Raw genomic sequence first — 25,820 nt, forward strand, 5'->3', positions numbered from 1 at the left:
AGACAGACTTTTTAGGCAGAACTGCCTTGGGACCAAGAGACTAACATCAGATGGCAGCTCTCCACATACCTAAAAGAATTTGATAATAAGTAAGGTATTGTGTAATTATTTTCAGGTCCAATTTTGTTTTTAAAGAACTGTAACTTTGCATTTGTATGTTTGTTTTGAATATCTGTGTAATTTTGCACTGTGTAACCTGTGTTGATATTTTTGTTATTAAACACATAGAAAATCTAATTCTGTCTTTGGACTCTGATATCTGAAATCACACTCCTGTTGAGACAAGGTTAAAGGCATGTTACCCAAGTAATAAATAGTGAGTTTTTAGGGGTTCCCCAGAACTCCCCTTTAATTTAAAAGTTTTGGTGGTGGCAGCAGGGAAATTATTAGAGCAGTGTGGGTCAGATTTGGTTAATGTGGTGTCTCTCTTTTAAAGGTCCTTTTGCAGAGTTGCAAGGATAAGGGAACCAGAGCTGTGTGCCATTAACCCCTTCATGCCCACACCCCTCTATTGTGACGCTGAGAAGGCTTGATTCGTCACACCCCATATTTCAGAGGCAACCCTGTAGAGTTGAGGGTATCCCAATATCAAAACAAGGGATTCAGTATTCTGACAGCATAGGTTTGGACGTATTTGACTAACAGCAATACTGTAATATTGAGATAGTATTTTGTTATACTTGTTTACATACTTCCAACCGGATAGAATGCAATGTTATCCCGGGTTTACTCTTAGGCTGTGTCTCTGTGAGCACTATGCGCATATTGGTGTGTGATGTTCATGATTGGGGGAGCCTTTTCCTGATCGTTGTCTTTGAGGTTGTACTCGCTTATATTGTAGGATGACCTGTCTGATTAATCCTGAACTTGTAAATATTCGTGGCTACATTACACTGTGTGGAGAAGTCCTGTAAACGGAAGTGTGATGAGGTGACTAGAGGAGGAGAGTAGGAGGTCGTGTGCAGAGCGAAGGGGACGGGAGGGAGAGTGAGTATCTGGAGACAAGGTCTGAGATATAGGGGGGAGCAGTGCAGTTGAAGGCTTTGTATGTCAGAATGAGAATTTTGTGTTTGATCCTAGAGGCAAGAGGAAGCCAGTGAAGGGATTGGCAGAGAGGTGCAGCAGATGAAGAGCGACGTGTAAGGAAGATGAGTCTGATAGAGGCATTCATTATGGATTGTAAAGGAGCTAGGCGGCAGGTGGGGAGACCAGAGAGGACAGAGTTGCAGTAATCAAGGCGGGAAAGAATGAGAGAGTGGATTAAAATCTTAGTTGTGTCTTGTGTAAGGAAGTGTCTAATTTTAGAGATGTTTTTAAGGTGGAAGCGGCAGGCTATAGCCAATGACTGAATGTGAGGAGTGGAAGAAAGATCTGAGTCAAATGTTAGTCGCATCCTACAGCAAAAGCCATGGTCCGCAGAGAGCGTCTTAAGTATCAGAGGGATCTCATTGTTAAAAGGTATCAGTCAGGAGAAGGGTACAAAAGAATTTCCAAGGCATTAGATATACCATGGAACACTGTGAAGACAGTCCTCATCAAGTGAAGAAAATATGGTGCAACAGTGACATTACCAAGAACTGGATGTCCCTCCAAAATTGATGAAAAGACGTGAAGAAAACTGGTCTGGGAGGCTGCCAAGAGGCCTACAGCAACATTAAAGGAGTTGCAGGAATATCTGGTAAGTATTGGCTTTGTGGTACATGTGACAACAATCTCCCGTATTCATATGTCTGGGCTATGGGGTAGAGTGGCAAGACGGAAGCCTTTTCTTAAAAAAAAAAAAAAACACCCACGCCCGGCTAAATTTTGCAAAAAGACATCTGAAGTTTCCCAAAAGCATGTTGCAAAAGGTGTTCTGGTCTGATGAAACCAAAGTTGAAACTTTTGGCCATAATTCCAAAAGATATGTTTGGCGCAAAAACAACACTGCATATCACCAAAAGGACAGCATACCCACAAGTGAAGCATGGTGGTGGCAGCATCATGCTTAGGGGCTGTTTTTCTTCAGCTGGAAATGGGGCCTTAGTCAAGGTAGAGGGAATAATGAACAGTTCCAAATACCAGACAATATTGGCACAAAACCTTCAGGCTTCTGCTAGAAAGCTGAACATGAAGAGGAACTTCATCTTTCAGCATGACAACGACCCAAAGCATACATCCAAATCAACAAAGTAAAGGCTTCACCAGAAGAAGATTAAAGTTTTGGGATGGCCCAGCCAGAGCCCAGACCTGAATCCTATTCAAAATCTGTGGGGTGATCTGAAGAGGGCTGTGCACAGGAGATGCCCTCACATTCTGACAGAGTTAGAGTGTTTTTGCAAAGAAGGGTGGGCAAATCTTGCCAAGTCAAGATGTGCCATGCTGAAAAACTCATACCCAAAAAGACTGAGTGCTGTAATAAAATCAAAAGGTGCTTCAATAAAGTATTAGTTTAAGGGTGTTCACACTTATGCAACCATATTATTTTATTTTTATTTCCCTTTACTAAAAGATTTCAGTTTGTTTTTCAATTGAGTTGTACAGTTTATAGGTCACATTAAAGGTGGAAAAAGTTCTGAAATGATTTATCTGTCATTTTTTTACATCACAGAAACCTGACATTTTAACAGGGGTGTGTAGACTTTTTATATCCACTGTGTGTGTGTGTGTATGTATATGTATATATGTATGTATGAAGAAATTCCAGACGTCTCTCCAGTAAAACTTGAAAGTTTATGTAAACAAGGTTAAAAGCAACAGCATGAAAAACAAACGATCGAATGGTTAAAAGTAGTGGCAAAACAACCAGGTCTGATGCGTTTCAGCTCAGCAGAGCCGTACTCATAGACCTCTGGTTGAGATGCCTTAATGGCCAGGTTATATACTCAAGGTAATTACATAATTAAAAACAAATGTGCCAAAACTGAGCAATACATTAACCATTTCATTGCAACAGTTCATAAGATACGGATCCCTAGCTGCAAAGGAAAAATACAACCACATTCCTATATATTTATTGATAAATCTATAAATAGACTAAGTTGTAGTGCTCAGAGAAATGGTTAATTTTGAAATTATTAAACATAAAATATACCTTGAAGTTCTGTGTAAGCTCATTTAGAAAACTAAAAAGGGTACACTACTAATTGCACAAAGATTCTATCTGTGAAATCCCCTACTTTTTTTTTTATATATGTATACATTCTAAAAATCAATCAAAATAGATTTGTCTAAGCGAAGTCTATTTATAATACTGCCAGTGTCTGCTTGTTATTCATCTGAGTATGGACAAGTATTGTATGGGGTAAAAAGAAGGAAAACATAAAAAAATGATATACTGAGATAAAAAGAAAAGAAAAATGATTTGGGATAAAAATTTGTAATGTAATAAATGGAAGAGGGAATTGAAGGTAAAGATTGTAGGAATTTTACTGCCAATAATTAATAGGGTCAAATCTAGAATTAAAACCGGCGTCTGGTATTCTGGTTTTTAATCTGTATATTCAATATACCTCTCTCTTACTGAGAAATTTTTCTAGATCCCCTTCCCTGGTTGCCAATGACACTTTTTCTATGACTGTCCATCTGAAAAATTCTGTATTACGTGCATGATTGTCAATAAAGTGTTTTAGCTAAGGGGGATAATTTATCTTCCCTTTTTCTACTTACTTCACGTGAGGTTTTACCAACATATTGTAGATGACGCTGGTAGCACTCTATCAAGTACACTGCCCTATTAGTATGCGTTACCGGTCGTTATTGAAACAAACTTGTTTCCTACTTGTGCATGTTTGCATGCCTTACAATCTGTAAAACCACGTTTATGTAATCCTTTTGCGTGTAGCCATGATGATTGACTCTTAGTTTTCACAGGGACAGCGGGGGACAATATTTCCAATAGTTTTACCTCTCCTATAGGAAAAGTAAAAATGTCTTTGAAGGTCATTTTCAATGCTGTCTTCGGGTTACCACATTGCAAGAAGTTTTTTTAATAATATTGCACACTTCCTTGTATTGGGTGGAATATTGTTAGAAATTGAGTCACTTGTTTATCGTTGTCTGGTATTGGACCCCTTCTTTTCTGTCCATTACTAGCTACTGAGAGATGGGCATCCTTAATCACATTCCTACTGTTACCTCTTTCTTGAAGTTCTCTATTCAGCTGAGCAGCTTCTTTGTTATATACTGATGTATTAGTACAATTGCGTTTAATACGAAGATGTTGGCCCTTTGCTATAGCCTTAAATGTGTGTGTGTGTGGGGGATGGCTGCTCTTGGCATGTAACAGAGCATTCTTAAAAATTGATTTTCTCTACAACTTAGGCAATGTTGGTACATCTAACATTGAAACTAAGAGCGTAAGGTCTAAGTAGTTAATATAAATGTTATGTACCTCATGGGTAAACAATTGTCTGTTTACATAGCTCAAAAAATCTTCCAGTATATGATCATCTCCTTCCCATTTAACTATAAGATCGTTAATATAGCGTTTTATTTAGTGAAATGTGATGCATGAATGGGTTTTCATCTCCATAGATGTGGCGCAGCTCCCACCAACCCATAAAGAGGTTGGCGTAGGAGGGGGCAAACTTAGCCCCCATAGCTGTGCTGCATCTCTAGAGATAAAAAAAAATCTCCCCCATAGAAAAAATAATTGTGAGTCAGAAGATATTCAGTCCACCAAAGAAAACAAGTGAGAGCGCTAGTATAAAAATAAAATATAACCTTTATTGGTATATATAAAATAAAGTAGGACAACACAGTGTCAAAAGAGCAAAGATGGGGCACCTCTGGCTGGCAGGCTTACGCGTTTCGGCATAGCCGTAATCATAGCATACTGAAGCCAGCCACAGGTGTTCCTTATGTACATAAGTAAGAACAACCTCATTGGCTAAAAACATATTGAAAAACAACACGCCCTGAGTTTATTTTAACCCCATACATACTGGTTGTGAACTAAAGATAACAGAGCAACAAGAGGTCATGAAACCATTTCTTGTACATATATTTTTCTGGTATTAACAAATAAATGAAATAAATACCAAGTTTAAATACTATTATCTACAATGTATTTGTTTGACCTGAATATTCTTTAACAAAGCCATAATGATACAAATTATGAATTAAAGGTCAAACAAGTGGCAAAGAGTTATTTAATTTCCAAATACTTATTTTTCTGGATTTGTGGTTGTGTACCACACATGAGAGTAAGGGCCACTTATTCAGGCTTCTAAGAACCTAATACACAACTATGCGTTCATGTATACCGCTTGATTGTTTAGACCCACTCTCTGTGATTAAAAAACAAAAACAGAGTAGGTTGAAAAATTACCTCTATGCATTGATGTTTGAAATATACATATAGAGACACAATCTCCTATTTTCTTGATCCGTAGGATGACATATTTTTTAAAAAACAATCTACAAAAGCCTATATTCTAAGAGATGGAATAGTTAGTAGTTATATCTCTAGAATGAAACTGTAATATGTACATATATACAAATAAGTGTAGTGTTTAAGATGATTGTTTATTTAATATGAGTAGCAGTGAGAATAATCTTTAGGAATATAATTGTATAGACATAGCATGGAATGAAACATTCATTTCTATTCCCAGTAATTTATAAGATCAAACTCAGAGTTCAGTCCTTTTGGGATTCTGGTTTCCATCTTAAAAATCCACAGCATCTCTCTTTTAGAGAGTGCTACTTCACGATCACCCCCTCTTCTCGGTCTAGGTACCATATCAATAGGCTGCCAAGAAAAACAAGTCAGATCTTGTCCGTGGATTTGGGCGAAGTGATGTACTATAGGAGTAGTAGCCTTGCCCACTCTAATGGTGGACAGGTGCTTTCTAATCCTACTTCTGATGTCCCTTGTAGTGAGCCCAATGTATTGTTTTCCACATCTAGTGCAAGTAACGCAATAGATCACGAAGGTAGATGTACAATTTAGGCAGAAATTTATTTCATAGGAGATACCAGTCACAGTGGAGCAAAAGTGTTCTGACACAGTCAGATATTCACATGCCCCACATCTAGAGCTACCACATTTGTAGGACCCTTTGCTAGTTAACCAAGCACTTCCTTGTGAAATGGATTTCGGTAGGACAGTTGGAGACAAGATATTTCCTATAGTTTTGTTACGTCTATAGGAACATCTAAGTCCTTCTTTCACGCATTGTATTAGTCTGTCATCTGCCACCAGCATATTAAAATGATGTTTTACAATATTACAGACCGCTTCATACTGGTCGCTGTAGTCTGTCACGAAGGTTACCCCTTTCATGGTGTCCTTAGTTTTTCGATCTTTGTCTTTTAAAAGATCTTGTCTGTTCAGATTCTTAACTTCCCTCTGGGCCCTATTAACCACCTTTTTTGGATAGCCTCTCTGTAGGAGGCGTTTTTTAACTTCCATCATCTGTATCTCACCTTCTCTGGTGTCAGAGCAATTACGTTTTGCCCTCATAAGTTGGCCTTTCGCTATGCCATATGGCACATGCTTGGGGTGGCAGCTCTTGGCATGCAACAAAGAGTTGCCAGAGATTGGTTTTCTGTACAGACATGTTTTTACTGAGCCCTGAGGGCTACCACTTAAGACTACATCCAGATAGTTAATCTGAGTCTGTTGAATCTCACTCGTAAATTTAAGGCCTATGTCATTGACATTAAGCCCTTCAATGAATGTTTCCAGGACATTATAGTCACCGTGCCATATGAGAATCAGATCGTCGATAAAACGGCGATAAAAAACGATACAATTACGTGATAGGTTCCTATCTCCAAAGATGTGGGACAGCTCCCACCAACCCATAAAGAGGTTGGCATAGGAGGGGGCAAACTTGGCCCCCATCGCCGTCCCACATCTCTGGAGATAAAAGACACCCTGAAACTCAAAAAAGTTGTGAGTTAATAAAAACTCAGTCACCTGTAGAATATACTGTTGGAAATCTGTCGTGAAAGAGGACCAATTTTTTAGAAAAAATGATACAGCTTCCAATCCTTTGGAATGTGGAATGGTAGAATAAAGTGCTGTAACATCAATGGTTGCCCATAGATGTACCCCTTCCTGCCATTTAATGTCCTGTACCAAATTCATTAAGTGCTTGGTATCTTTAAGAAAACTGGGGAGTGATTCCACAAATGGATGTAGGATCATATCCAACCATTGGGACAGATGTTCAAAAAGAGACCCTATACCACTTACTATTGGACGTCCTCTGACATCCTGCAGGGACTTGTGCACCTTTGGGAGGTGATGGAAAACAGGAGTAACCGGATGTTCAACATATAGGTATGACATAGTTTCTTTATCAATAAAGCCATTTTCCATCCCTTCGTCCAAAAGGTGCAATAGTTCTCTCTGAAAGCGAAAGGTTGGATCGGTTGGTAGTATTGAATAGCAGCAATCATCATTTAATTGACGCAGTGCTTCGTTTATATAATCAATTCTATTCAGTACTACCACCGAGCCACCTTTGTCCGCATTTTTCACCACAATATTCTGGTTATTAGCCAAAGAGGAAAGGGCTTCCCTTTCAGCTCTACCCAAATTATCAGGTCTCTGTTTTGAAGACTTTGATAATGTTCTTAGATCACTCTCCACTCTTTTATAGAAGTTTTCAATAACTGTTCCCCTACTATGTATGGGGTAAAATTTAGATGGCGATTTAAGACTTTTCACTTTATTTGTACTAAGTCTAGCCCCTGGCTGATTGCCTTCTATAAAAAGAGTGTTGAGTGAAACCAAATCACAAGAGTCAGGAAACGAAAGTTCAGTGTTGAGATTAGTGGTAACCCACTGTGTACCCCGACTTTCATCTGGTGGTACTACATCTCCACCTGAATAATGACCCTTCAATGTAACATTGCGGATTAGACGATTTACATCAATTACAGTTTTAAAGAGATTGAAACTTGTAGATGGCACAAATAATAAACTCAGGGCGTGTTGTTTTTCAATATGTTTTTAGCCAATGAGGTTGTTCTTACTTATGTACATAAGGAACACCTGTGGCTGGCTTCAGTATGCTATGATTACGGCTATGCCGAAACGCGTAAGCCTGCCAGCCAGAGGTGCCCCATCTTTGCTCTTTTGACACTGTGTTGTTCTACTTTATTTTATATATACCAATAAAGGTTATATTTTATTTTTATACTAGCGCTCTCACTTGTTTTCTTTGGTGGACTTTATACTTTAGCCTGGAGAGCGTTAGTTCCCTGCCTCGTCCACTTCTCTGCTTTTCTGGGAGCAACCACCGGAACTGTTTTGGTCTGTATTGGACAAGCGGCAGCTGGGATATCCCATTATCACACATGTGAAAAGCCGGTTCGGTGCTAAAGTTCCGTCTACCTGAACGGAGGATTCCTATGGTTCCAGACTGCAGTCCCTGGATTGGTGGAAACGGGTGTGACGAAAATCAGTCGAGCACTCGGATTGGAGGATTGTCCGGTAGAGTCCTGGACACGCCCCCTGGTGGGCGGTAGGCCTCTGATCCTCAGAAGGAGTGAATCGGCTGAACACTCGGCAAGCGGCAAGTGAGTGTAAAGATTTACGTAACGTTTTGTGGATTACATCTGATACAGCACTGTACACGCCCCCCCCCTGGTGGGTGCGAGTGTGCAGAAACCCAGCGGTAATTCTGTGACCGAAAAGGGAAAAACAGCGGAATACTGTGTGAACCTAAAAGTAAAAACAGAGGTGAGACTGTATCATTCTATATATATATATCTGCATATTCCTGTATTATGCACCACTACCTCATTGCCTGAACTTTATTTCGACATCTGTCCACAACCTGAGACTGTTTGCTTACATTGCTCCTGTTTATGCAGTACACTTGAGATGGGACGTTGTTTAATTCTTGTTGGGTATTAGGTTTTCTCACTTTGTGTCTTCAGAAGATATTCAATCACACTCAAAATAAATCCATGCATATTATGACTAAGCCTTCTCCTTTGAGACAAAAAGAAGCCCACTGCCTGTTGTCCCTTCTCATGGGGTATACAGCTGTAAAGGGACACCATATCCAAAGTGACCCATTTGGAATCTGGTGTCAATTTCTGATCCTCCAGTATCTGTATAAGCTGTTTAGAGTCTCTTAGCTAAATTATGAACCAAAGGTTGTAAGATGGAGTCAACCCATTCTGACAATGGCTCAAAGAGGGAGCCAACCCCAGACCCTATAGGACGACTGGTGACATTAAATAAGCTCTTATGAACCTTAGGGAACATGTGAAATACGGGTATCTGAGGATGTGTAATCCAAAGAAAGTCATATGTAGATTTGTCTATAAATCCATTGAACAGCTCCTCATCTAATATGTTTGACAATTGACGCTTAAAATCAGTTGTCCTTAAGTAAGTTGGTGTCTGAAGGTTGTCTTATGATCTCTTTATCATAATCTGTCCTTAAGGACAACTATGCTGCCCCTTTGTGATTTTTTTAATGACTATGTGAGTGTTCTCCTCTAGTTCTTTGATCGCTTGATTTTCTCCTTGAAAGGTTATGACAATGTTTTGTTTTATCATAATAAAGATTCTCTAAGTCTTTCACTACCATTTCTTGAAATAACTCTAACACCCACTCTAGACTGTAAAGGGTAAAATGTAGACCTGGGTCTGAACCCTGTATGGGACTCAATCTCAATAAGAGAGTCAGGTAATTCTTGACTCTGAAGTTCTAATAATGTTTCTCTAGTACAGGCATCTGTAAAGTCCTTGTGTTGTGTGTGTATATAAGGGGTAGTCCTGGTGTCATTTTTGCTAGCATCAGTGTCTCCCCCACTAGTCGAAAAATGTTTCTTCACTGTGTGATTTTTCACCATTCTGTTCACGTCTACAATTGTGTTGAAAAGATTAAATTTAGTGCTAGAAACAAAATTCAAGCCATAATTCAGTACCATATGTCTGTCTTAAAATCCTAAACATGTCTTACTTGAAAGTTCAGCGGGTCAGTAAGAGACGGATATTTAGAGGGATAGGTCAAAATTGAAATGTGCACTGATGCCAAAAGCTTTTAGAAAAAGTAGTTATTCGTTTTAGTTGTAAGGGCCTGTGCACCTGGTTACAAATAATATGTCTATATTAGGTCTCTGAATACTGGTACTCTCACAGCGTATGTGTTTAATGTCGCTGAAAAACATTAATAGGTTTTACTAGAAACATTTAAATATATATTCCTTCTGCTAGAGAGATTTGGGAAATCATTGCGAAGGTTGATGCAGCTATTTCCACTCTTGCTGGGTGCATTTCTTTTCCTGTGGAGGATAATTTCTCTTTCAAGGATTCTATGGATATAATTTTGAGGGTTTCCATAGATTATGTTACCAGCTTGCAAGGTTTAGGTTTATACCTGCTGTCAGTGTTGCATGTGTAGCTGCTGTTACTGCAGTTGGATGTGACAACCTTTCAGAACATGTTTCTGGGGAAACTACTTTGGATGAGCTTCAGGAATGCATTAATCTCTTTAGAACAGCAAATGGCTTCATTTGTAATGCATTGGTGGAAATGATTCACATTAATGCTAAAAATGCTGTGTTAGAGGGTTTAGCTAGATAGCTTTATTGCTTAAATATTGGTCTGCTCATGTGGTTTCTTAACACGGATTACTTTCTCTTCCTTTTTAGGGTAAATCTCTGTTTGGGCCAGGACTGAATTATATCACTTGCTACACTCACAGGGGGTAAAAGATATTTTATCTTGGGGCAGAAAAGCTCCTAAGGTAAGCTTAGATCCGCAAGACATATTTGTTTCTTTCGGAAATTTAAGAATCATAAAGTGTCTTTTTCCTCTGGTGGGGGTCAGATTGAGTCTCTTTCAGGAGGCTTGGGCGAGATCTGTTTAGGATCCCTGGGTATTGCAAATAATTTCTCAGATGTGTTAAGCTTTAGTTCAAAGCCTCCTTGAGGAAGATTCATCCGGTCTCGAGTGCTTTCTGATACTTTTGAACAAACCAGTCCAAAATAAACTTTCATGATTCAGATAGGGCATGTCATTTTTAAACATTTTTCCAATTTACTTTTATCACCAATTTTTGCTTTGTTCTGTTGGTATTCTTAGTTGAAAGCTAAATTTAGGAGGTTCATGTGCTAATATCTTAGACCTTGAAGGCTGCCTTTCACCACTAGACGGTGTTGGTTCATGTATATCATGTATCATATAGATAACTGTGCTCACGCACGTGGAGTTACCTAGGAGTCGGCACTGATTGGCTAAAGTGCAAGTCTGTCAAAAGAACTGAAATAAAGGGGCAGTCTGCAGAGGCTTAGATACAAGGTTATCACAGATGTAAAAAGTATATTAATATAACTGTGTTGGTTATGCAAAACTAGGGAATGGGTAATACATGGATTATCTACAAACCCAGGAGCTTGGGAGTCACTGGCTACTAGAATTTTACCCCTGGCTCCTACATTTATGGGTTATTCTCTCTTTCTCTTTCTCTTTCTCTCTCTCTTTCTCTCTCTCTCTTTCTCTTTCTCTTTCTCTTTCTCTTTCTCTCTCTCTTTCTCTCTCTCTTTCTCTCTCTCTTTCTCTCTTTCTCTCTTTCTCTCTTTCTCTTTCTCTTTCTCTCTCTCTTTCTCTCTTTCTCTCTTTCTCTCTCTCTTCTCTCTTCTCTCTTTCTCTCTTTCTCTCTTTCTCTCTTTCTCTCTTTCTCTCTTTCTCTCTTTCTCTCTTTCTCTCTTTCTCTCTATATAACACTCTGTCACTCTCTCTTTCTCTCACTCTATCTCTCTCTAAGTCTCTCTCTCTTGCTCACGCTCTGTCTCTCTATTTCTCTCTTTCTCTCTCTCTTTCTCTCTCTCTTTCTCTCTCTCTCTTTCTCTCTTTCTCTTTCTCTCTTTCTCTTTTTCTTTCTCTTTTTCTTTCTCTTTTTCTCTCTCTTTTTCTTTCTCTTTTTCTTTCTCTTTTTCTCTCTCTTTTTCTTTCTCTTTTTCTCTCTCTTTTTCTCTCTCTTTTTCTCTCTCTTTTTCTCTCTCTTTTTCTCTCTCTTTTTCTCTCTCTTTTTCTCTCTCTTTTTCTTTTTCTCTCTCTCTACACACCCACCGCTGGCTCCTGAATTTTAAACAGATTTGTCGACCCCTGTTTTAAAACAATTAAAATTCTGGTGTAGACTGTCCCTTTAAAGATCTAGAATCTTTGAGTTATTGATCTGGTTTTACCTTCAGAATTAAACCAAAGGTTTTATTCAAATCTCTTTATAGTACCAAAGAAAGAGAATATATTTAAAGCCTGTCTTGGAGCTCAGTCATTACTTTCAAGATAGGCAATTTTACACTTTTTGCTTCTTTTAGTGCAGGAGATCAGTTTTGAAAACTGTCCAGTTGCTGCAAATATCTCAGCATGTGAGGAGTGAATCCAAATAAAACAATGATATAAAACCTGTAAAAGACCGGATAAAATTTACAAACACATACAGGAGGAATTGAGGGCCATATTCCAGTGGGAATTTACTATCTGTGATATGCCATAATGTTTCCTGTAGTAAGCACCTAGGACCAATATCTCAAATTCATCAGACAAAACCAGGTCAGTGGGAGATGCTGGAAGCTGTGACCTGGACTTTGTATAAAATAGTGTGTGAACCTGGCCACCAGGAGCAGGCAAAGACACCCCAGCCAAAGGCTTAAATACTCCTCCCACTTCCCTCATCCCCCAGTCATTCTTTGCCTTTCGTCCCAGGAGGTTGGCAGAGAAGTGTCAGTAGTTTGTTTTGCATCTTATGGAGGGTAGTACTCTTCGACATGGGACGGTAGCTTTAAGTAATCCTATCAGTCTCTCAGTGAGGGCCTGGATGAAAGTTAGAGTCCGGAGATGCAGGAAGACTCATATTAACAGCTCCACTAACAATCGGCGTTCTTCTCTCAAGTCCATGGCGGAGGCACTGCTACTATTCGTCACACTTAAAGGGCCGTGTTCCTGTTCCATGGTGTAGATTCTGGTAAGATCGTTTGATTTTACTTCATCAGAATGTACTGTAACTTTTTGTTTGCCGTTGGGTACTATCTTGCGGGACTTAAGTATATTTCTCTTACATTGTGTATCCAGTCCACGGATTCAACCTTACTTGTGGGATATTCTCAATCCCTACAGGAAGTGGCAAAGAGAGCACACGGCAGAGCTGTCCATATAGCTCCCCTCAGGCTCCGCCCCCCCCAGTCATTCTCTTTGCCGCTCTAACAAGTAGCATCTCCACGGGAGGGTAAAGAGTATGTGGTGTTAGATTTGTAGTTTTTTATTTCTTCAATCAAGAGTTTGTTATTTTAAAATAGTGCCGGTTTGTACTATTTACTCTGAGGCAGAAAGTGATGAAGATTTCTGCTGAGAGGAAAAAGATTTTAGCATGTTGTAACTAAAATCCATTGCTGTTCCCACACAGGACTGTTGAGTACCGGAGAACTTCAGTTGGGGGGGAACAGTTTGCAGGCTTAACTGCTTAAAGTATGCTCAGTCATTTTTTTCTAACAAGACCTGGTAATGCTAGAAGACTGACAGAAATCCCCATGGGGGAAGGTAAGCCATTTTCTGAGACTCAGTATAGAAGGATGGCTTAGTTTAAGGGCTTAAATACTGGTGGACACTATTATGGGCTAAATTGATTGCTTTATTAGCATAATCTCATATTTGTTCAAGTGTTTTAGACGATGGAACACTTTTTGGGGTTTTAATACGCCTGGCATGTTGTAAGACACCTAATCTGACTCAGGAAGGCCCCATAACCCCGGAATGAAGAGGGAGGGGGCCTCATTTTCGCGCCTCAGTTGCGCAGTTGTTTTGCAAGGCATCTTCATGCAGCTTCACGTGTAGAGTCCAGAAACTGCAGGGAGGACTCCAGGGAGGCTTATTTTCGTCTACAAATAATCCCAAAGGAAGGTAGGGCCACAGTAGAGACTGTGACACCGTGCTGTAGTGTGCTAAACCGGTAGCCTGCTTCAATTTGCTCCGGTTTGGGCAATAAGGGGTTAATTGATTTGAAAATTTGTGTGCAATCATTTCAAAGCATTAGGATCATGTGGTGAAAATTTCATAAAGATCGGATGTTTTTTGATTTGGTAAAAAAGTGTGTGCTTTTTATTATTTAAAGGCACAGTAACGTTTTTTCAAAAAGTATTTTTTACTGTATTGTAGTGCTGTCTAAGCCTGTCAAACATGTCTGAGCCTTCAGATAGACCTTGTTCTTTGTGTTTAAAAGCCATGGCGGTACCCCCATTGCATTTGTGTTTAAAGTGTGCTAAAGCATCTAAGCATTTTAAAGGCCATGCAGTGACACTTAAAAATGTAACCCAAGATGATTCTTTAACGGAGGGTAACGAGGATAGTCCTTCTTCCTCTCCCCATGTGTCGACACCAGTTACGCCCGCGCAAGCGATGCCTAGTACCTCTAGCGCATTGGCCCCTATTACCTTACAACAATTAGCAGCAGTAATGGATAATTCCCTTGCAGCATTTTTATCCAAACTGACAGTTTTTCCAAAAAAGCGCGATAGCTCAGTTTTAAATACAGAGGATGAGCAAGCAGAAGCTTTGGATGATTTATCTGTAGTACCCTCACAACACTCTGAAGTGGCAGTGAGGGACGGTCTGTCTGAGGGAGAAATTTCTGACACAGGAAAAGTTTCTCAGCGGGCAGAGTCAGATTCCTTAGCGTTTAAATTTAAGCTGGAACACCTCCGCGTCCTGCTTAAGGAGGTTTTAGCTACGCTGGATGATTGTGACCCCATGGTGGTTCCAGAAAAATTGTGTAAAATGGACAGCTTTTTAGAGGTCCCTGTATACACTGAGGCGTTTCCGATCCCAAAGAGGGTAGCGGATATTGTGACTAGGGAGTTGGAGAGACAAGGTGTACCCTTTGTCCCCCCCCCTATCTTTAAGAAAATGTTCCCCATAAACGACCCCAGGCGGGACGCGTGGCAGACGGTCCCTAAGGTAGAGGGAGCTGTTTCAACACTTGCTAAGCGTACAACTATACCAATAGAGGACAGTTGTGCTTTCAAAGATCCTATGGATAAAAAATTGGAAGGTTTGCTGAAAAAAATCTTTGTTCAGCAAGGTTTCCTTCTTCAACCAATTGCCTGCATTATTCCGGTAACTACTGCAGCGGCCTTTTGGTTTGAGGCTCTGGAGGAGTCGCTCCAGAGAGAGACTTCATACGACGAGGTCATGGATAGAATTTATGCTCTAAAGCTGGCTAATTCTTTTATCACTGATGCCGCTTTCCAATTAGCTAAGTTAGCGGCGAAAAATTCAGGTTTTGCCATTATGGCGCTTGGCGCGTTTAAGGCCAAAAACAAGGCTAATTTTCGCTCCTTTCGTAACTTCAGGAGTGGACTGGCTGCTACCTCTGCTGCCGCAAAGCAAGATAACTCTTCACAGCCCAAAGCAACCTGGAAACCCTTGCAGGGCTGGAATAAGGGTAAACTGCTACCAAGACAGCATGAAGGGGTAGCCCCCAATCCGGGATCGGATCTATTAGGGGGCAGACTCTCTCTCTTTGCTCAGGCTTGGGCAAGAGATGTTCCAGATCCCTGGGAGGGGGAGGTTCCACATTTCTCGTTTGTCTTCAGACCAAACAAAGAAACAGGCGTTCTTACGCTGTGTAGAAGATCTTCTAAAGATGGGAGTGATACACCCAGTTCCAATTGCAGAACAAGGACTGGGCTTTTACTCAAACCTGTTCGTAGTTCCCAAAAAGGAAGGAACTTTCAGGCTAATCCTGGATCTAAAAATACAATCTTGCCGATGATCCAGGAAGGTCACTATATGACTACCGTGGATCTAAAGGATGCATACCTACATGTTCCTATCCACAAGGATCACCATCAGTTCCTAAGGTTCGCTTTTCTGGACAAACCTTACCAGTTCGTGGCCCTTCCTTTCGGGTTGGCCACCGCTCCCAGAATTTTCACAAAGGTGCTAGGGTCCCTTCTAGCGGTACTAAGACCGCGGGGCATTGCAGTAGAACCTTATCTAGACGACATCTTGATACAGGCGTCGTCTTTTCACAGAGCCAAGGCTCATACGGACATTGTTCTGGCCTTTCTAAGGTCTCACGGGTGGAAGGTGAACGTAGAAAAAAGTTCACTGTCCCCGCTCACAAGGGTTCCCTTCCTGGGAACACTAATAGACTCGGTAGAAATGAAAATCTTTCTGACAGAGGTCAGGAAGTCAAAATTGTTGAATACTTGCCGAGTTCTTCATTCCATTCCTCAGCCTTCCGTCGCTCAGTGCATGGAGGTAATCGGTTTGATGGTCGCAGCAATGGACGTGGTCCCTTTTGCCCGAATTCATCTAAGACCACTGCAACTGTGCATGCTCAAACAGTGGAATGGGGATTATGCGGATGTATCTCCTCAAATACAAATGGACCAGAAAACCAGAGGCTCTCTTCTCTGGTGGTTGTCTCAGGATCACCTGTCTCAGGGAATGAGCTTCCGCAGACCGGAGTGGATCATTGTCACGATCGACGCCAGTCTGTTAGGCTGGGGCGCGGTCTGGAATTCCCTGAAAGCTCAGGGTCTATGGTCTCGGGAAGAATCCCTTCTCCCGATAAACATTTTGGAACTGAGAGCGATATTCAATATGCTCCAGGCATGGCCTCAACTAGCGGAGGCAAAATTCATCAGATTTCAGTCGGACAACATTACGACTGTAGCGTACATCAATCATCAGGGAGGAACAAAGAGTTCCCTAGCGATGAAGGAAGTATCCAAGATCATCAAATGGGCGGAGTATCACTCCTGCCATCTATCTGCAATTCACATCCCAGGGGTAGACAACTGGGAGGCGGATTTTCTGAGTCGTCAGACTTTCCATCCGGGGGAGTGGGAACTCCACCCGGAGGTTTTTGCTCAGCTGACCCAGCTATGGGGCATTCCAGAGTTGGATCTGATGGCGTCCCGTCAGAACACCAAACTTCCCCTTTACGGATCCAGGTCCAGGGATCCCAAGGCGGCACTGATAGATGCCTTTAGTAGCGCCTTGGTCATTCGCTCTAGCTTATGTCTTTCCACCGTTTCCTCTTCTCCCTCGGCTTGTAGCCAGAATCAAACAGGAGAAGGCTTCGGTAATTCTGATAGCGCCTGCGTGGCCATGCAGGACTTGGTATGCAGACCTAGTGGACATGTCATCGGTCCCACCATGGAAACTGCCATCGAGGCAGGATCTTCTAATTCAAGGTCCTTTCAAGCATCCAAATCTAGTTTCTCTGCAACTGACTGCTTGGAGATTGAACGCTTAATTCTAGCTAAGCGTGGGTTCTCTGAATCAGTTATAGATACTCTGATCCAGGCCAGAAAGCCTGTCACCAGGAAAATTTACCATAAGATATGGCGGAAATATCTTTGTTGGTGTGAATCCAAGGGTTACTCGTGGAGTAAGGTTAGGATTCCAAGGATTTTGTCTTTTCTCCAACATAGGTGTGTCCGGTCCACGGCGTCATCCTTACTTGTGGGATATTCTCTTCCCCCAACAGGAAATGGCAAAGAGCCCAGCAAAGCTGGTCACATGATCCCTCCTAGGCTCCGCCTACCCCAGTCATTCTCTTTGCCGTTGTACAGGCAACATCTCCACGGAGATGGCTTAGAGTTTTTTAGTGTTTAACTGTAGTTTTTATTATTCAATCAAGAGTTTGTTATTTTGAAATAGTGCTGGTATGTACTATTTACTCAGAAACAGAAAAGAGATGAAGATTTCTGTTTGTATGAGGAAAATGATTTTAGCAACCGTTACTAAAATCCATGGCTGTTCCACACAGGACTGTTGAGAGGAATTAACTTCAGTTGGGGGAACAGTGAGCAGTCTCTGGCTGCTTGAGGTATGACACACTCTAACAAGACGATGTAATGCTGGAAGCTGTCATTTTCCCTATGGGATCCGGTAAGCCATGTTTATTAAGATAGTAAATAAGGGCTTCACAAGGGCTTATTAAGACTGTAGACTTTTTCTGGGCTAAATCGATTCATTATTAACACATATTTAGCCTTGAGGAATCATTTAATCTGGGTATTTTGATAAGATTATATCGGCAGGCACTGTTTTAGACACCTTATTCTTTAGGGGCTTTCCCAAATCATAGGCAGAGCCTCATTTTCGCGCCGGTGTTGCGCACTTGTTTTTGAGAGGCATGACATGCAGTCGCATGTGTGAGGAGCTCTGATACATAGAAAAGACTTTCTGAAGGCGTCATTTGGTATCGTATTCCCCTTTGGGCTTGGTTGGGTCTCAGCAAAGCAGATACCAGGGACTGTAAAGGGGTTAAAGTTAAAAACGGCTCCGGTTCCGTTATTTTAAGGGTTAAAGCTTCCAAATTTGGTGTGCAATACTTTTAAGGCTTTAAGACACTGTGATGAAATTTTGGTGAATTTTGAACAATTCCTTCATATTTTTTCGCAATTGCAGTAATAAAGTGTGTTCAGTTTAAAATTTAAGTTGGAACATCTCCGCGCTCTGCTTAAGGAGGTATTATCCACTCTGGATGATTGTGACAATTTGGTCATCCCAGAGAAACTATGTAAAATGGACAAGTTCCTAGAGGTCCCGGGGCTCCCAGAAGCTTTTCCTATACCCAAGCGGGTGGCGGACATTGTAAATAAAGAATGGGAAAGGCCCGGTATTCCTTTCGTCCCTCCCCCCATATTTAAAAAATTGTTTCCTATGGTCGACCCCAGAAAGGACTTATGGCAGACAGTCCCCAAGGTCGAGGGAGCGGTTTCCACTTTAAACAAACGCACCACTATACCCATAGAAGATAGTTGTGCTTTCAAAGATCCTATGGATAAAAAATTAGAAGGTTTACTTAAAAAGATGTTTGTTCAGCAGGGTTACCTTCTACAACCAATTTCATGCATTGTCCCTGTCGCTACAGCCGCGTGTTTCTGGTTCGATGAGCTGGTAAAGGCGGTCGATAGTGATTCTCCTCCTTATGAGGAGATTATGGACAGAATCAATGCTCTCAAATTGGCTAATTCTTTCACCCTAGACGCCACTTTGCAATTGGCTAGGTTAGCGGCTAAGAATTCTGGGTTTGCTATTGTGGCGCGCAGAGCGCTTTGGTTGAAATCTTGGTCAGCTGATGCGTCTTCCAAGAACAAGCTACTTAACATTCCTTTCAAGGGGAAAACGCTGTTTGGCCCTGACTTGAAAGAGATTATCTCTGATATCACTGGGGGTAAGGGCCACGCCCTTCCTCAGGATCGGCCTTTCAAGGCCAAAAATAAACCTAATTTTCGTCCCTTTCGTAGAAACGGACCAGCCCAAAGTGCTACGTCCTCTAAGCAAGAGGGTAATACTTCTCAAGCCAAGCCAGCTTGGAGACCAATGCAAGGCTGGAACAAGGGAAAGCAGGCCAAGAAACCTGCCACTGCTACCAAGACAGCATGAAATGTGGGCCCCCGATCCGGGACCGGATCTGGTGGGGGGCAGACTCTCTCTCTTCGCTCAGGCTTGGGCAAGAGATGTTCTGGATCCTTGGGCGCTAGAAATAGTCTCCCAAGGTTATCTTCTGGAATTCAAGGGGCTTCCCCCAAGGGGGAGGTTCCACAGGTCTCAGTTGTCTTCAGACCACATAAAAAGACAGGCATTCTTACATTGTGTAGAAGACCTGTTAAAAATGGGAGTGATTCATCCTGTTCCATTAGGAGAACAAGGGATGGGGTTCTACTCCAATCTGTTCGTAGTTCCCAAAAAAGAGGGAACGTTCAGACCAATCTTAGATCTCAAGATCTTAAACAAGTTTCTCAAGGTTCCATCGTTCAAAATGGAAACCATTCGAACAATTCTTCCTTCCATCCAGGAAGGTCAATTCATGACCACGGTGGATTTAAAGGATGCGTATCTACATATTCCTATCCACAAGGAACATCATCGGTTCCTAAGGTTCGCATTCCTGGACAAGCATTACCAGTTCGTGGCGCTTCCTTTCGGATTAGCCACTGCTCCAAGGATTTTCACAAAGGTACTAGGGTCCCTTCTAGCTGTGCTAAGACCAAGGGGCATTGCTGTAGTACCTTACTTGGACGACATTCTGATTCAAGCGTCGTCCCTTCCTCAAGCAAAGGCTCACACGGACATCGTCCTAGCCTTTCTCAGATCTCACGGATGGAAAGTGAACGTGGAAAAGAGTTCTCTATCTCCGTCAACAAGGGTTCCCTTCTTGGGAACAATAATAGACTCCTTAGAAATGAGGATTTTTCTGACGGAGGCCAGAAAAACAAAACTTCTAGACTCTTGTCGGATACTTCATTCCGTTCCTCTTCCTTCCATAGCGCAGTGCATGGAAGTGATAGGTTTGATGGTAGCGGCAATGGACATAGTTCCTTTTGCGCGCATTCATCTAAGACCATTACAACTGTGCATGCTCAGTCAGTGGAATGGGGACTATACAGACTTGTCTCCGAGGATACAAGTAAATCAGAGGACCAGAGACTCACTCCGTTGGTGGCTGTCCCTGGACAACCTGTCACAAGGGATGACCTTCCGCAGACCAGAGTGGGTCATTGTCACGACCGACGCCAGTCTGATGGGCTGGGGCGCGGTCTGGGGATCCCTGAAAGCTCAGGGTCTTTGGTCTCGGGTAGAATCTCTTCTACCGATAAATATTCTGGAACTGAGAGCGATATTCAATGCTCTCAAGGCTTGGCCTCAGCTAGCGAGGGCCAAGTTCATACGGTTTCAATCAGACAACATGACAACTGTTGCGTACATCAACCATCAGGGGGGAACAAGGAGTTCCCTGGCGATGGAAGAAGTGACCAAAATTATTCTATGGGCGGAGTCTCACTCCTGCCACCTGTCTGCTATCCACATCCCAGGAGTGGAAAATTGGGAAGCGGATTTTCTGAGTCGTCAGACATTGCATCCGGGGGAGTGGGAACTCCATCCGGAAATCTTTGCCCAAGTCACTCAACTGTGGGGCATTCCAGACATGGATCTGATGGCCTCTCGTCAGAACTTCAAAGTTCCTTGCTACGGGTCCAGATCCAGGGATCCCAAGGCGGCTCTAGTGGATGCACTAGTAGCACCTTGGACCTTCAAACTAGCTTATGTATTCCCGCCGTTTCCTCTCATCCCCAGGCTGGTAGCCAGGATCAATCAGGAGAGGGCGTCGGTGATCTTGATAGCTCCTGCGTGGCCACGCAGGACTTGGTATGCAGATCTGGTGAATATGTCATCGGCTCCACCATGGAAGCTACCTTTGAGACGAGATCTTCTTGTTCAAGGTCCGTTCGAACATCCGAATCTGGTCTCACTCCAGCTGACTGCTTGGAGATTGAACGCTTGATCTTATCGAAGCGAGGGTTCTCAGATTCTGTTATCGATACTCTTGTTCAGGCCAGAAAGCCTGTAACTAGAAAGATTTACCACAAAATTTGGAAAAAATATATCTGTTGGTGTGAATCTAAAGGATTCCCTTGGGACAAGGTTAAGATTCCTAAGATTCTATCCTTCCTTCAAGAAGGATTGGAAAAAGGATTATCTGCAAGTTCCCTGAAGGGACAGATTTCTGCCTTGTCTGTGTTACTTCACAAAAAGCTGGCAGCTGTGCCAGATGTTCAAGCCTTTGTTCAGGCTCTGGTTAGAATCAAGCCTGTTTACAAACCTTTGACTCCTCCTTGGAGTCTCAACTTAGTTCTTTGAGTTCTTCAGGGGGTTCCGTTTGAACCCTTACATTCCGTTGATATTAAGTTATTATCTTGGAAAGTTTTTGTTTTTGGTTGCAATTTCTTCTGCTAGAAGAGTTTCAGAATTATCTGCTCTGCAGTGTTCTCCTCCTTATCTGGTGTTCCATGCAGATAAGGTGGTTTTACGTACTAAACCTGGTTTTCTTCCAAAAGTTGTTTCTAACAAAAACATTAACCAGGAGATTATCGTACCTTCTCTGTGCCCGAAACCAGTTTCAAAGAAGGAACGTTTGTTGCACAATTTGGATGTTGTTCGCGCTCTAAAATTCTATTTAGACGCTACAAAGGATTTTAGACAAACATCTTCCTTGTTTGTTGTTTATTCCGGTAAAAGGAGAGGTCAAAAAGCAACTTCTACCTCTCTCTCTTTTTGGATTAAAAGCATCATCAGATTGGCTTACGAGACTGCCGGACGGCAGCCTCCCGAAAGAATCACAGCTCATTCCACTAGGGCTGTGGCTTCCACATGGGCCTTCAAGAACGAGGCTTCTGTTGATCAGATATGTAGGGCAGCGACTTGGTCTTCACTGCACACTTTTACCAAATTTTACAAGTTTGATACTTTTGCTTCTTCTGAGGCTATTTTTGGGAGAAAGGTTTTGCAAGCCGTGGTGCCTTCCATCTAGGTGACCTGATTTGCTCCCTCCCATCATCCGTGTCCTAAAGCTTTGGTATTGGTTCCCACAAGTAAGGATGACGCCGTGGACCGGACACACCTATGTTGGAGAAAACAGAATTTATGTTTACCTGATAAATTACTTTCTCCAACGGTGTGTCCGGTCCACGGCCCGCCCTGGTTTTTTTTTTTTTTTTTGTTTTTTAAAACCATCTTTTATTAATCAGAAGTGTAAAATATACGGTTACAGATAAGGCACCAATGTCATACAAAGTACAAAGTTCACACTTCATGCTTATGGCGTTAATGAAAATAATGGTCTCAGATGGCATTTTCTAAACATTGAAACAAATAACATAGATAACAAGACAAATAAATGCGGTGCTGGTCACAAGTACCTACTTGGTATCTACAGATAGGTGTGAAAGGCTATGCTCGTTTCTTTTATGCGGTTTTCTCCTTTTAAGATTAGATTCCTATCAAGCTTTTGGACATACCTACAAGAATCATCACCTGCTACACATGTTATAAATTATTAACATCAGGCAGAACTACTTGAGTCTCCTTCTCGGTAGTAGGTGTAAAAGAAGAGAGGAGAGGGGGGACCTCCCGACCCCATCGTCAGAAGTAGGCTATCGTCCAGTCGAGTCAGGTTCAAGGGGCTGTGAGTAGTCGGATGTCAATGAATCCTCCCAGAGGAACTTCATATCGTGGAAGAATTCTAATTTATGCCTTTTTAGGTAGCCATATTCCTCCATGCCTAGTAATTCTTCCATTTTTGCTAACCACATTTGTCCAGTCATTTGGGTGGGAGTTTTCCATTTTAAAGCTATCATAGCTTTGGCGCTATTTATTCCAATCTGCAGTAACTGTCTTCGAAGTTTACAAGGTATTTTTGGGAATTTGTTAAGTAGAACCAAGTGGGGAGTCAATCTTAGGTCTCTAATTAGTCCTCTCTTGAAATGATTTTCTATAAAGGCCCATAGTGGCTGTAGTACTCCACAGTCCCACCACATATGTAAATAGCTACCCTTCTCCTTACATCCCCTCCAACAGCGATCACAAGAGGATGGGTAAATCGAATGTAATCTTGCCGGGGTCAAATACCAGCGTGTCACAATCTTAAAGTTAAGCTCTAGGAACTTGGGAGATGTCGAGGATTTTTTAGTATATTGGAATATCAGCCCCCATTCTTTATTTGTTAACTCCTCTCCCAGTTCTCTATGCCACTTGCTGGTGTAGGTGGGTAAATTTATTGACATGTGAGTCTGTAGCAAGCTGCGCATTTTAGACAGTGAGTGTGGGATCGTCGTTTTAGTAGAGCAAGCTTTTTCGAACGGAGTCAGCTGTCTTACAAAATCCGCTTTATGCGGTGAGGTGTCAAGGAAGTGGGCAAGTTGTCTATATTTTAACCAGGGATGGTAAGCACCTTGAGCCACCTCTTTTATCTCCTCCCTATTTAAAAGTCTGCCTCCTTTCAGAAATTTCTCTAAGGGGGTGGTATGTTCCCATTCTAATAATCTCTGGATGTTTCTGTCCAATCCTCCCGTAAGTTCAGCGTTTAATGGGATAGGGAAGAGAGGGGACCTAAGACCTGAAATATCCTTTCTTCTATTAATAATTATATCCCATTCTTTAAAAAAATGACAGTGGATCGGTAGTGTCGTGCATTGAGGGGGTCGCATATGTTTGGGTACCCAGCAAAGAGCTCCCACCATGGGGGTTTTTAATATGTGAGAATCCAATGCTATCCAGGCTTTGTGTTCCGGTGTTTTATGCCAATCAAGTACTCTCTGGAGCACAATCGCATCCATGTATAGTTTTATGTCTGGAAGCCCTAGCCCACCCATTGAAGTCGGCCTGTACATTGTAGTTTTGTTTATTCGGGGTCTACATACTCCCCATACAAATCTATTTAAGTGGGTCTGTAATTGAGATAAGAACCCTGTTGGCAAAGCCACCGGTAGGGCTTGTAGAACATACAGAATTCTCGGTAACGTCGTCATTTTTAGACATTGTACTCTGCCCCACCATGATAACGGTCTCGTCATCCATGAGTTTAGGTCTTTTTGAGTCATTAGCAATAACCTCTCATAATTCTTTTTGAATAGTGTTTTTGGATTCGGGGATAAATGTATGCCCAGATATTTAAGGGATTCAAATTGTAGCTTCATGGGGCAGACTTCTGTCAATTTCATAAATGATTCTCGCTCTAAGGAGATATTTAATAATTCTGACTTGGACGGATTAACGGAAAAGTTGGAATAGCTTCCAAACTTCTCTAATTCTAGCATAATTTCTCTCAGAGACTGAGTTGGGTCTGTTACTGTGAAAAGGACATCGTCTGCATATAATGCAATCTTAAAGCTGTGTGGGCCGACTTCTATTCCTTTTATTAAGTGATTGTTCCGTACATGTGCTGCCAGGACCTCCATAGTAAGTATAAATAATAATGGGGATAAGGGGCAACCCTGTCTGGTACCGTTACTTATTCTTAATGAGTCTGATAATATGCCATTAGCCTTAACCTTCGCAGTGGGATGGGCATACAAACTAAATATTCTTTGGATCATGCGAGGGCCTATGCCAATACCAGTCAGAGTCTCTTTAAGGAATTGCCAACTAAGCCTATCAAAGGCCTTCTCGGCATCAGTTGCCAAGAAGACCGTCGGGATTTTGTTATGTTTAGAGTATGACATGAGGGTAATGGCTCTAATAGTATTATCCCTCGCTTCCCTGTTAGGGATAAACCCTACTTGGTCGGTGTGAACAATTTCTTTAAGTATTCTGTTAAGTCTTGTCGCTAAAATTTTGCCTAGAATTTTCAGGTCAGTATTTAAGAGTGATATGGGCCTATAATTTTTAGGGTCAGTAGGGGATTTATCTGCTTTTAAAATTACCGATATATGTGCCTGTTGCATCTCTGTAGGTAGTGGTCGACCATTGTCAATAGTGTGAAATAATTTTAGGAGGTGTGGTGCTAGGAGGGACCTATGTAGTTTGTAGTACATATTAGTAAGTCCATCAGGACCTGGGCTCTTTCCAGAGGGGAGGTCCTTAATGACTGTCAAAATCTCCTGTAACGAGATAGGGGCTTCTAGGTCTTCTCTAACTGTTGTTTGAACCTTCGGTAGGTTGGCCTCTCCAATATAATCCTTCAACCTATTCAGTCTGTTTGGTGATTGATCTATCTTTAAATTATATAACTCTGAGTAAAATTCACCTAAGTGATTCGCAATTTCTTTCCCATCGATTAAGTGATGGCCTAGGGGAGTTATTAGTTTGTTAATTTGAGATGTCATAGATTGTTGGTTAAGAAGTCTCGCTAGTCTTGGACCTGCTCTGTTTTCAAAAAAATAGGATTTCCTAAACGCAAGCGCCTTTCTCTGTGCTTCTTTATTTAAAATTGTATTAATTTCCTGTCTTACCTTAGTGATTTGCAGCAATAGAGTCTTGTCTAATGGGAATTGTTTGTGCTGTAGATCCAGGCCTGTTAACTGATTTGTGAGTTTTTCTATAGAAGAGCGGTAATTCCTAACCAAAA

At 41.7% G+C, this 25,820-nt stretch overlaps 1 protein-coding gene across 4 annotated transcripts in view; it reads left to right on the forward strand.

The window, feature by feature from the left end:
* MTA1 (metastasis associated 1) overlaps positions 1 to 25,820 on the forward strand; it is a 732,036-nt gene that overhangs the window by 58,240 nt on the left and 647,976 nt on the right. The window contains exon 2 of one of the 4 annotated variants that reach the window (XM_053697863.1): positions 10,609 to 10,703. The exons of the other annotated variants lie outside the window; for them this stretch is intronic. The gene's annotated coding sequence lies outside the window, so the exon portion shown is untranslated. The remainder of the gene's footprint in view (positions 1 to 10,608; positions 10,704 to 25,820) is intronic. 4 annotated transcript variants of the gene reach the window in all.

Source organism: Bombina bombina, chromosome 1 (assembly GCF_027579735.1).
Source record: "Bombina bombina isolate aBomBom1 chromosome 1, aBomBom1.pri, whole genome shotgun sequence".
Classification (NCBI taxonomy): Eukaryota; Metazoa; Chordata; class Amphibia; order Anura; family Bombinatoridae; genus Bombina; species Bombina bombina.